This window comes from Callithrix jacchus, chromosome 5, assembly GCF_049354715.1.
Source record: "Callithrix jacchus isolate 240 chromosome 5, calJac240_pri, whole genome shotgun sequence".
Taxonomy (NCBI): Eukaryota; Metazoa; Chordata; class Mammalia; order Primates; family Cebidae; genus Callithrix; species Callithrix jacchus.
Window position 1 is genome coordinate 161,648,623 of NC_133506.1, and position 9,057 is coordinate 161,657,679.

The following is a 9,057-nucleotide window of genomic DNA, read 5'->3' on the forward strand; positions in this document are numbered from 1 at the left end:
TATGGAGGAAACCACCCCATGATTCAATTCTCTTCACCTGGCCCTGCCCTTGACACATGGAGATTATTACAATTCGAGGTGAGATTGTGGTGGGGACGCAGACAAACCGTATCAGCTTTTTGGGGTTGCATCTCTTGTCATCTGCAATGAGATGGGTCATTTTCTGATACAGGATTACATAGAATCTCCCTCATTACCAATTTTTAAAATCCATGTTGAGCCGGGGTGGCTTAGGCTCCATAAAAATGCCATAGCTGTACATTTTTTTCTCTCTCAAGTGCCCAAAGGTTGTGCTCTCTGGATAAGAGAACAGGGAGAGGGCTCTTCGGGTAAAGATGGCGGAGCGCAGGTACAGCTTTTTGCTGACTGCCTTCAGCCCATCTGGTTAACTTGTCCAGATTGAATATGCTTTGGCTGCTGTAGCTGGAGGAGCCCCGTCAGTGGGAATTAAAGCTGCAAACGGTGTGGTGTTAGCAACAGAGCAAAAACAGAATCCATTCTGTGTGATGAGCGAGTATACACACAGTAGAACCCATTACCAAGCACGTAGCCTTGGTGTGCAGGGGCACGGGCCCAGATTGCAGAGTGCTTGTGCACAGAGCTCCAGAACTAGCTCAACAGTACTATCTTGGGTACCAAGAAGCCATTCCCACAGCTCAGCTGGTACAGAGAGTAGCTTCTGTGGTACAAGAATATACTCAGTCACGTGGCATTCGTCCATTTGGAGTTTCTTTACTTATTTGTGGTTGGAATGAGGAACGACCATATTGATTTCAGTCAGATCCATCTGGAGCATACTTTGCCTGGAAAGCTACAGCAATGGGAAAGAACTATGTAACTGGGAAAATTTCCCTTGAGAAAAGATATCATGAAGATCTGGAACTTGAAGATGCCATTCATACAGCCATCTTAACCCTAAAGGAAAGCTTTGAAGGGCAAATGGCAGAGGGTAACATAGAAGTTGGAATGTGCAATGAAGCTGGATTTAGGAGGCTGACTCCCACTGAAGTTAAGGATTACTTGGCTGCCATAGCATAACAGTGAAGTGACTGATAAATCGAGAATTTCAGATAATCTGTCTACTTAAACATGCTGTTTTTTTTTTTTTGAGACAGAGTTTCGCTCTTGTTACCCAGGCTGGAGTGCAATGGCACGATCTCGGCTCACCGCAACCTCCGCCTCCCGGGTTCAGGCAATTCTCCTGCCTCAGCCTCCTGAGTAGCTGGGATTACAGGCACGCGCCACCATGCCCAGCTAATTTTTTGTATATTTTTAGTAGAGTCGGGGTTTCACCATGTTGACCAGGATGGTCTCAATCTGTTGACCTCGTGATCCACCCACCTCGGCCTCCCAAAGTGCTGGGATTACAGGCTAAACATGTTTAAAGTATGTTTTGTTTTGCAGACTTTTTGCATACTTATTTCTACTTGGTTTAAATCGACTGTTTTTAAAATGACTTATAAATCCTAATAAACTGCTAAACCCACCTCCCAGCCTTTTAGGAGTTGATAACATTTTAACAGTTATTTCCTGCTTTTTAATCATAGTTGATTTCTGACAACCACATTGAAAGCAGAATGATGAAATCACTGTTTTTAGTTGTCGGCCAATTTTGGTGAAGTCAAATCTTACTGCCCTCTCCACCGCCAGATGTTGCCTCTGTTTCCATAAAGCCAAATGCTGATTTTGATAAAAACATCACTGCTTCTGGAAGCTGGAAGGATCTGCAGACTTTCACAGATTCATGGGACAAGAAAAGCATAGGTGCTTTTAGGTGCCATTAGGTAATGATTGGTGAAATCCTAGGGTGCTCTATGAGATTGTATTGGGGCTAGGAAGAGTGGTCAGCCGAATAGGTCTCCACGGGAGGTAACGTGATGTCAGTTTGCTGGTTCCTGTCTGTGTCTCCATCACAAGTCGGGAAATGTTTTAAAGGAACCCCTTAGATTTTGTTAGACTTTTTAAACTCAAGGATGAGCATAAGTGTTTGAAATAAAATATTAATACTTAAGTGACAAAAAAAAAAAGAGAGAACAGGGAGAAGGTGTAGGTAAACCTATGACTAGGTTGATGGTATGATCATAAGGATGATGCAGGAAGCCTTCGCCCTCTCCTAATCACAGCACGTCTTGGGTAAAGATGGTCCAAGTGATGCTTTCACATGGACAGTTCTGGTATGGGTGGGCCCACAATCCTGCAGGACGGCCCAGCACTCAAACTCGGAGATAGGAGCATGAGCTATGAAGCAGTGAGCAGTTCCTGAACACAGGATCACAAGGACTAGAAGAGCAGATGGATCGGAGGAGGAGTCAGCCAGTCACTGAGAACACTGCTTTCCAGTGGTCGCCGAAAGCCCCGGAGACTTCTGTATCTCAAGCATTCCGTAGTCCACTGCAAGCACCACCAGATGGCTGGGTTTTTATTGTCTAGACAGTGTGTAGCTTGTGAAGTACAACCTAGTGAGTTTCTCTAGATTTTCCAGACTGTCCCATAACCTTTGTCTTAGTGTTTTCTGACCTGGTGTTTCCTGCTGTTTCCTACCCTTACTGCACACAGGTTCAGCGTACACAGGGATGTGCCCCTTTGGCAGTGGTTTCATCTAAAAGCTCACCCTGTATTAAGGAAATAGGTAGCTTCTCTGCAGGTCCATGTACACTTCAGCCCAGGTTAGGAAATAGCTGAGCGCTGCTGAGTCCCATCACACTTGACTCAGGTACTTGTAGAAAGAAACCGGGGCTGGGACCCTACAACCTCAGTGTGGTGGTTCTGAAAACCCTGATCATGGAGTATTAGGTGGTAAATACTCCATCAGATTTACTTAATAATAAATAATAATAAACCTAATAAACTAGGTTTATTAGGTGGTAGATCCGATTTGTATCTATGATCTTCTTTGCTATTGATTGCTCTTAAGTGTCTTAAGCAGTAATATACAGTGCGGGAACTGCCATCCCACTATGAAGGGCTAGGAGAAGGGCAGTGTTTTTGCTGTGGTATCAGTGGGTCAAGTCATAGTGAGCTGGAGCTGAGATAAGGTAGGATGTTGGCCAAAAAAGTCAGAGAGGCGAGAGTGAGCGTGGACAGATTTATTGGCAGAAGTGAGGCCATGGGCTTGCTGTCAGATAGAGGCCCTGACAGGACATGGAGTCTCATTAGACAAAAATCAAGCCCAGGGAGTTGATAGCACACATCAGGCTTGAATAGCAAGGGAAATTAGGGTTGGAAAAGCAGCAGAAACAGGAGCAAGATCAGAAGCAGAACTGGGATCAGCACCCATAAGTGGACTTATTACTTAAGGACACTGAAGACAACTGCAGATATGTATGTTCCCTTCGCCTATTTCAGGCATTGTTCTAGCTTTAGAGAGGTAAGCTCTGAGTCTTTCTGTATCTCTTTTCCCCAAAGTACTGTGGGTGCTGCCTATTATTCCCTAGGCCCCTACAGAGCTAAAATGGGAAGTTTGGCTCCTCTGGGTACTAGAGAGGGAGCAGTTTTTTCCAAAGCCTGGAATTCCCAGTGGATTCTTCCTATCTATGTCCACTTAGTCTTGGAATGTGAGTTCTTGAAAATTTGGCAGGTTTCTTTTGAGCCTCAAATGTTGCTGTCAGAGAAATCACTTTTGTTACTTTGTTTTCTCTGCTAACAGGGCTTTTTTTTAAGGACATGAAACTTCTCACTGGCTATTGCTATTTGAGTTTCTTAAGCAGTAATATGATGTATATAATGCTACACATATTTTAGAATTTGTATCCTTCCTACTTACAATAGAGTTTGAGGTAACCTGAAAAATAAATGTTCATAAACTGAGACTATTGAAATTGAAAAAGAAAATTACAAACTATGCAGAAGAAGAAAAACAAACAGGTCGTATTATCTGATATTTCTAAATAAACCAGGTCCTTGGAAGATACAATCTTTTTCCTGGTACTAAAAGGAACATATTGTGTGTGTATGTCCTAATACAAAGAACACAGAACAGCCTAGATAATATCTTCAATAGCAGTTTCAGAGATGATGGAATACTGTTCGTGATTACAAGCTTTGATGGCGCATTTTATAGATTCAAATCCCAGCTATGCCAATTTCCAGTTGTGTATCTAGAGAAGTTGCTTAATTTCCCTAGGTGTCAGTTCTTTGATTTGTAAAATGGAGACAACGGTAGAACCACTTTCATTTCATTGGAGGAAGATTAAATATATAAAGAAATTAAAGTAGTTCGTGATACATGGTGTTTGCCAATCAAGAAATGCTGCTGTTCTTGCTGTTTTTTGTGTGTGAATCCTCAATAGAGATGAAGGTTCAATAAATGACTAGTTCGAGAATTGGCCAAGGGCCTCTACAGATGAGTTTAGAGGCTCCAGGCAAATTATGCTTCATATTCCTCCGCATCCTCCACCTTTTGGGGAAGCTTCCTTTATAATCCCTGGCCTTCGCTTTCCCACAGCCAAATTCTTTGCACCTTGTACCCTCCCTGCCACCTTCCTAGTCTTGGTTTCCAAGTATAACCATCCATTGTTTGACTTATGCTTTCCGATGACAGGGATTCCTGTCCTTCGTTCTTTCTACCCTTCCCTTCTTTTATACCTTGTGGAAATTAGCCTTTCCCAAGTACTGACCTCTCAGGAAACTGAAAAATAAACATGATAAATTAATTCAAGTCAGGGTGTTTGTGATTGTTAATCTGGTGTGTCAACTTGGCTAGGTTACGGTTTCCAGTTGTTTGGTCAAACACCAGTTTAGATGGTGCTGTAAAAGTCGTTTTTAGATGGGATTAACATTTAATCAGTATTCTTTTTTTTTTTTTTTGAGACGGAGTTTCGCTCTTGTTACCCAGGCTGGAGTGCAATGGCGTGATCTCGGCTCATCACAACCTCTGCCTCCTGGGTTCAGGCAATTCTCCTGCCTCAGCCTCCTGAGTAGCTGGGATTACAGGCACGCGCCACCATGCCCAGCTAATTTTTTGTATTTTTAGTAGAGACGGGGTTTCACCATGTTGACCAGGATGGTCGTGATCTGTTGACCTCGTGATCCACCCGCCTCGGCCTCCCAAAGTGCTGGGATTACAGGCTTGAGCCACCGCGCCCGGCTAATCAATATTCTTTAACTAAAGCAGATTACCCTCCATAATGTGGGTGGGCCTCATTCAATCAGTTGAAGACCTTGAGAGAAAAGACTGAGGTTCTTTCACAGAAGTGGAGGAAGAAAGGAAATTCTGCTTCCAGATTGTCTTTGGACTCAAGACTATACCATCAACTCCAGCTGGAATTCCCAGCCTGCCTGTGTGCCTTGTGAATTTCTGACTTGCCAGTCCCCACAATTACATAAGCCAATTTTATAAAATAAATCTTCCTACATGTATATACATCTTATTGGTTCTGTGTCTCTGGAACATCCTGACTAACACAGTGTTAATACTTATCATGGCTAAATGTCTTATTTTCCTCGGTTGGAAAATGTCCTTATTTTCCATTTGTATTTTAATAAGGGCTCAGCTTTAAAAAGTGAGTGATGTGAACATTTCTAAACACCATTAGAGATCCAGTTCCCAGTGGAGGGGTACTTCCCAGTGACTTTGAAACCACTTCATATAAGCAGTGGTCTATCCACGAGAAGGGCTCTGGGCCAGTTCATATTTGGATTTATTTCCTCCTCCCCTGAAGCTGTGCGTGGCACACGTAGAAACAAATTGAGCTGTTGGTGCATACCACAGACATTTCTTTTAGTCTGGGTTAATGTTTGGGAATCACATATAAATAAAAGTAGCCTTGATGTTGCTCTGTGCATCTGCTTGGAGTGTTGGTGTAATTCACCTATTCATCATAAACATCATAAGAGCAAGGTAAACATGAATCACTGTTTCCTTAACAGTCTGAAAAGAAACAAAATCAAATTTTTCTCTGAAACTTCCTGGAGGAAAGCCAGTCTTCTACGCATTACATTAGGGCAGAAAAATCAATCAGTCTAAAGTCAAAGTCTTTTTCTTTTTTAGCTATTCATGTGAAAGACTGTCATCAATAAATCCTCCAGAGTCATCATTGTTCTTACAAGGGTAATAATATTGCATCCTTTCGGAAGTGGGCGGACAATGATGATGTAAGGGCAAATGAGCTCCACCTGAAATGTGATAAAATGCCAAATGGTTTTGGTTTCTACAATGCAGACCATTATCACGGGGATTTTTTTTTTTCTCGGCTTGAAAATCTTGAAAATTTATATTCATTGATAGAACATAGTTACTATATTTCTTTTTTATAGTCAATGTTTTGACAATCACTTATTCTTATCCGTTTTCACTCACTCGCCTGCTCTTTGTTCTGATTTTTGGTCTGCCTCATGAGATCATGTATACCCTAAACTGCAAGGAGCAGAGGCCGTGATTCTCGTGATCTTGCAACAGAAACAGCGCACCCAAGCAGTATTCTCTACACACATGAGGAAGTCTGCAGCAGAACAACGGCGGAAATTTTAGGAGTTTACTCACTGGGACTATGACTCCCCTTTTGGGAGACAGTGTAACTAACACTTTGTGAGGGCTGGTCAAGAGCTCACTTTCCTGGGAGGAGTGGGGAGAATGGGAGTATCAGCTGATGAAGAGGTGAAGGAGGTGCCCAACAGGAAAAGTGTAGAAGGACCAGGGATTTGGGGTCAGGTCTTCCTCCTGATTTCAAGAGATGGCGTAAGATATTGCCAAGCGGAGGAAGCAAAGTAGAGCCAGAGAAGGAAGGTGACCTGTTGTTTCATTAGAAATAATGTATTGGGATAATTATGCAGAGTACTAATTAGTATATTTCTCTCCAAACCCGATACTCCAAAAATCCCTGTACTTACATCCTGAAGGCTCTTCTTCCCCAAGCTGGAAGACACAGTCACTTATTAGTCACCCACTGTCACAGGAGTAACAGATACCACAAACATTGAACAGAACATAAGTGAGAGTCAGGCATCTGGATGCAGACGCATGCGAGAGGACACGAGTCTTCCCAGCTCTCACGGACTTCACAACAGATGCACGGAGTGGGGTAGGGGGAGGTGAGGGAGGACAGTGCAGAATGCCACCCTCTGTAGCAAGGCACTTCCTTGGCAAGACCTGAAAGCTTGGCAGACGCTGAGTAGCCACTGACTACTGGTCGTTCTTGCTGCTGTCTTGTGGATAATTTCCATTCTTTGACTCAGTTATTCATAAGTGTGATGTGAAGGTGGGGACCTGTGTAGTGAAAAGACGAGTCTAGGCGAGGGTTGCGAGACCCTGGCAGTATTGATATTTTCAGCTGGATAACTGTTTGTGGGGGCTGACCTGCGCACTCTAGGATGTTTAGTAACATCGCTGAAATCTGTCTACTAGATGCTCTGTCAGCAGCACTAGCACCCTAGTTATAACAACCCATGTTTCCAGACATTGCCAAATGTCCCCTGGGAGGCAAAATTGCCCCAGTTGGGAACCACTAATCTAGGCTGAATTAGTTTAAAATCTCCCACTGAGCCAGGATAGCAGTGGATAGACTGGTACATTATAATAATCACTGTATCTCCTAATTATATGTATAGTAAAATCTCCTAAACACCTCTCAAATCTGTCCTCTGTGCTCTCTCCACCATTGAGTTTGGAGCAGTCTGTTTAGGCCTCTTTAGCCTGGACAACTGCTGCCTCCTAATGGGTCTCTTACATTCCCTCTTCTCCTCTGCTACAGTTGGCACGTTTGTTTCCACAAACCTCATGTTGAAAGTTGATCCCCAGTGTTGGAAGTGGGGCCTAATGGGAGGTGTTTGGGTTGTGGAAGTGAACCCCTCATCAGTAGATGAATGCCCTCCATGGGGGCTGGGGATTATGAGGGAACTCTCATTCTTATTAGTTCCCATGAAAATTTGTTGTTAAAAAAAAAAAAAAGCCTGGAATTTCCCCCTACGCCCATGTCTTGCTTCCTCTCTTCCAGCATGATTCCTGCACACACTGGCTCCCTATAACTTTCTGTCATGAGTGGAAGCGTCTGAATGCAGAGGCTTGACTCTCACTTATGTCCTGCCCATGCGTGGCCCTCCAGATGCAGGTGCCCCATCTGGAGCTTTCTAGACATCAGAATCTTGAGCCAAAGAAACCTTTTTTCTTTATAAATTCCCCAGACTCAGATATTCCTTTATAGCAACACTAAACGCACTGAGGCAGCCTCCAAAAACCTATTCTCCACACTGAAGCCACAGGGGTCTTTTAAAACATGTCTGTCCTGTGCTTAAAGCCCTTTGGGCCTTCCTAGTTTCTTAGATGAAGACAAAGTCCTTTGCTGCCTGGCATGGCCCTGTGTGGTCAAGCTGCTCTGCACCCTCCTCTCCTCACATTACTGCCTCATCTTTTGGTCCCCAACAACCTTGCTCCACTTTCATTCTTCCACGAGCTGCAATCCATCCATCCACATGGCGTGTGCACATGTCATTTCTCTGCCTGAGACATTGTCCCACGATATGTGCTTCCGATGTTGGTCCGTCAGCTCGAGCATCGCTTCCTAGGGAGAGCGTTCTCTGACCACACAAAAAGAGTCAGGCTCCCCCGGCAAATGCACTGGTGTCATCATGGAGGGCCCCTTTGGAGCACTTGTCACCGTCATGGTTTTACACGAGTGGGTAATTATGTAATTAACGTCTGTCTCCTCCGGGTTGTAAGATGCAGAAGGCTAACATTAACTGATTTCCTCCCTCCTTCCCTTCATCTTCTTTCCTTTTCCCTTCAGTTTCTGTGGATACATGGCCACCCAGGGCTCTCTAAAATATGACATTCATTTTTTCAGTTATTTATCTTTCAACCAAACTTTCCTTCTCCACCAACTGTAAGCTGTTCCCCGCCCCTCCACTTTCTGTGGGGAAGGCTTTTGAAGTACTTCTTTTCTTTCCTTTCCTTTCTTTTTCTTTCTTTCTTTCTTTCTTCTTTCCTTTCCTTATTTCTTCCTTTCTTCCTTTCCTTTCTTTCCTTTCTTCTGGCTCTGTTGCCCAGGCTGGAGTGTAGTTACACGATCTCTGCTTGCTGCAATCTCCGTCTCCCAGATTCAAGCGATTCTCCTGCCTCAGCTT

The 9,057-nt window shown here is 43.7% G+C and overlaps 1 pseudogene; it reads left to right on the top strand.

The window, feature by feature from the left end:
* The first annotated feature begins 320 nt into the window (after window positions 1-320).
* Window positions 321-8,715, top strand: LOC100388336 (proteasome subunit alpha type-2 pseudogene; annotated as a pseudogene).
* Window positions 8,716-9,057: the final 342 nt, after the last annotated feature.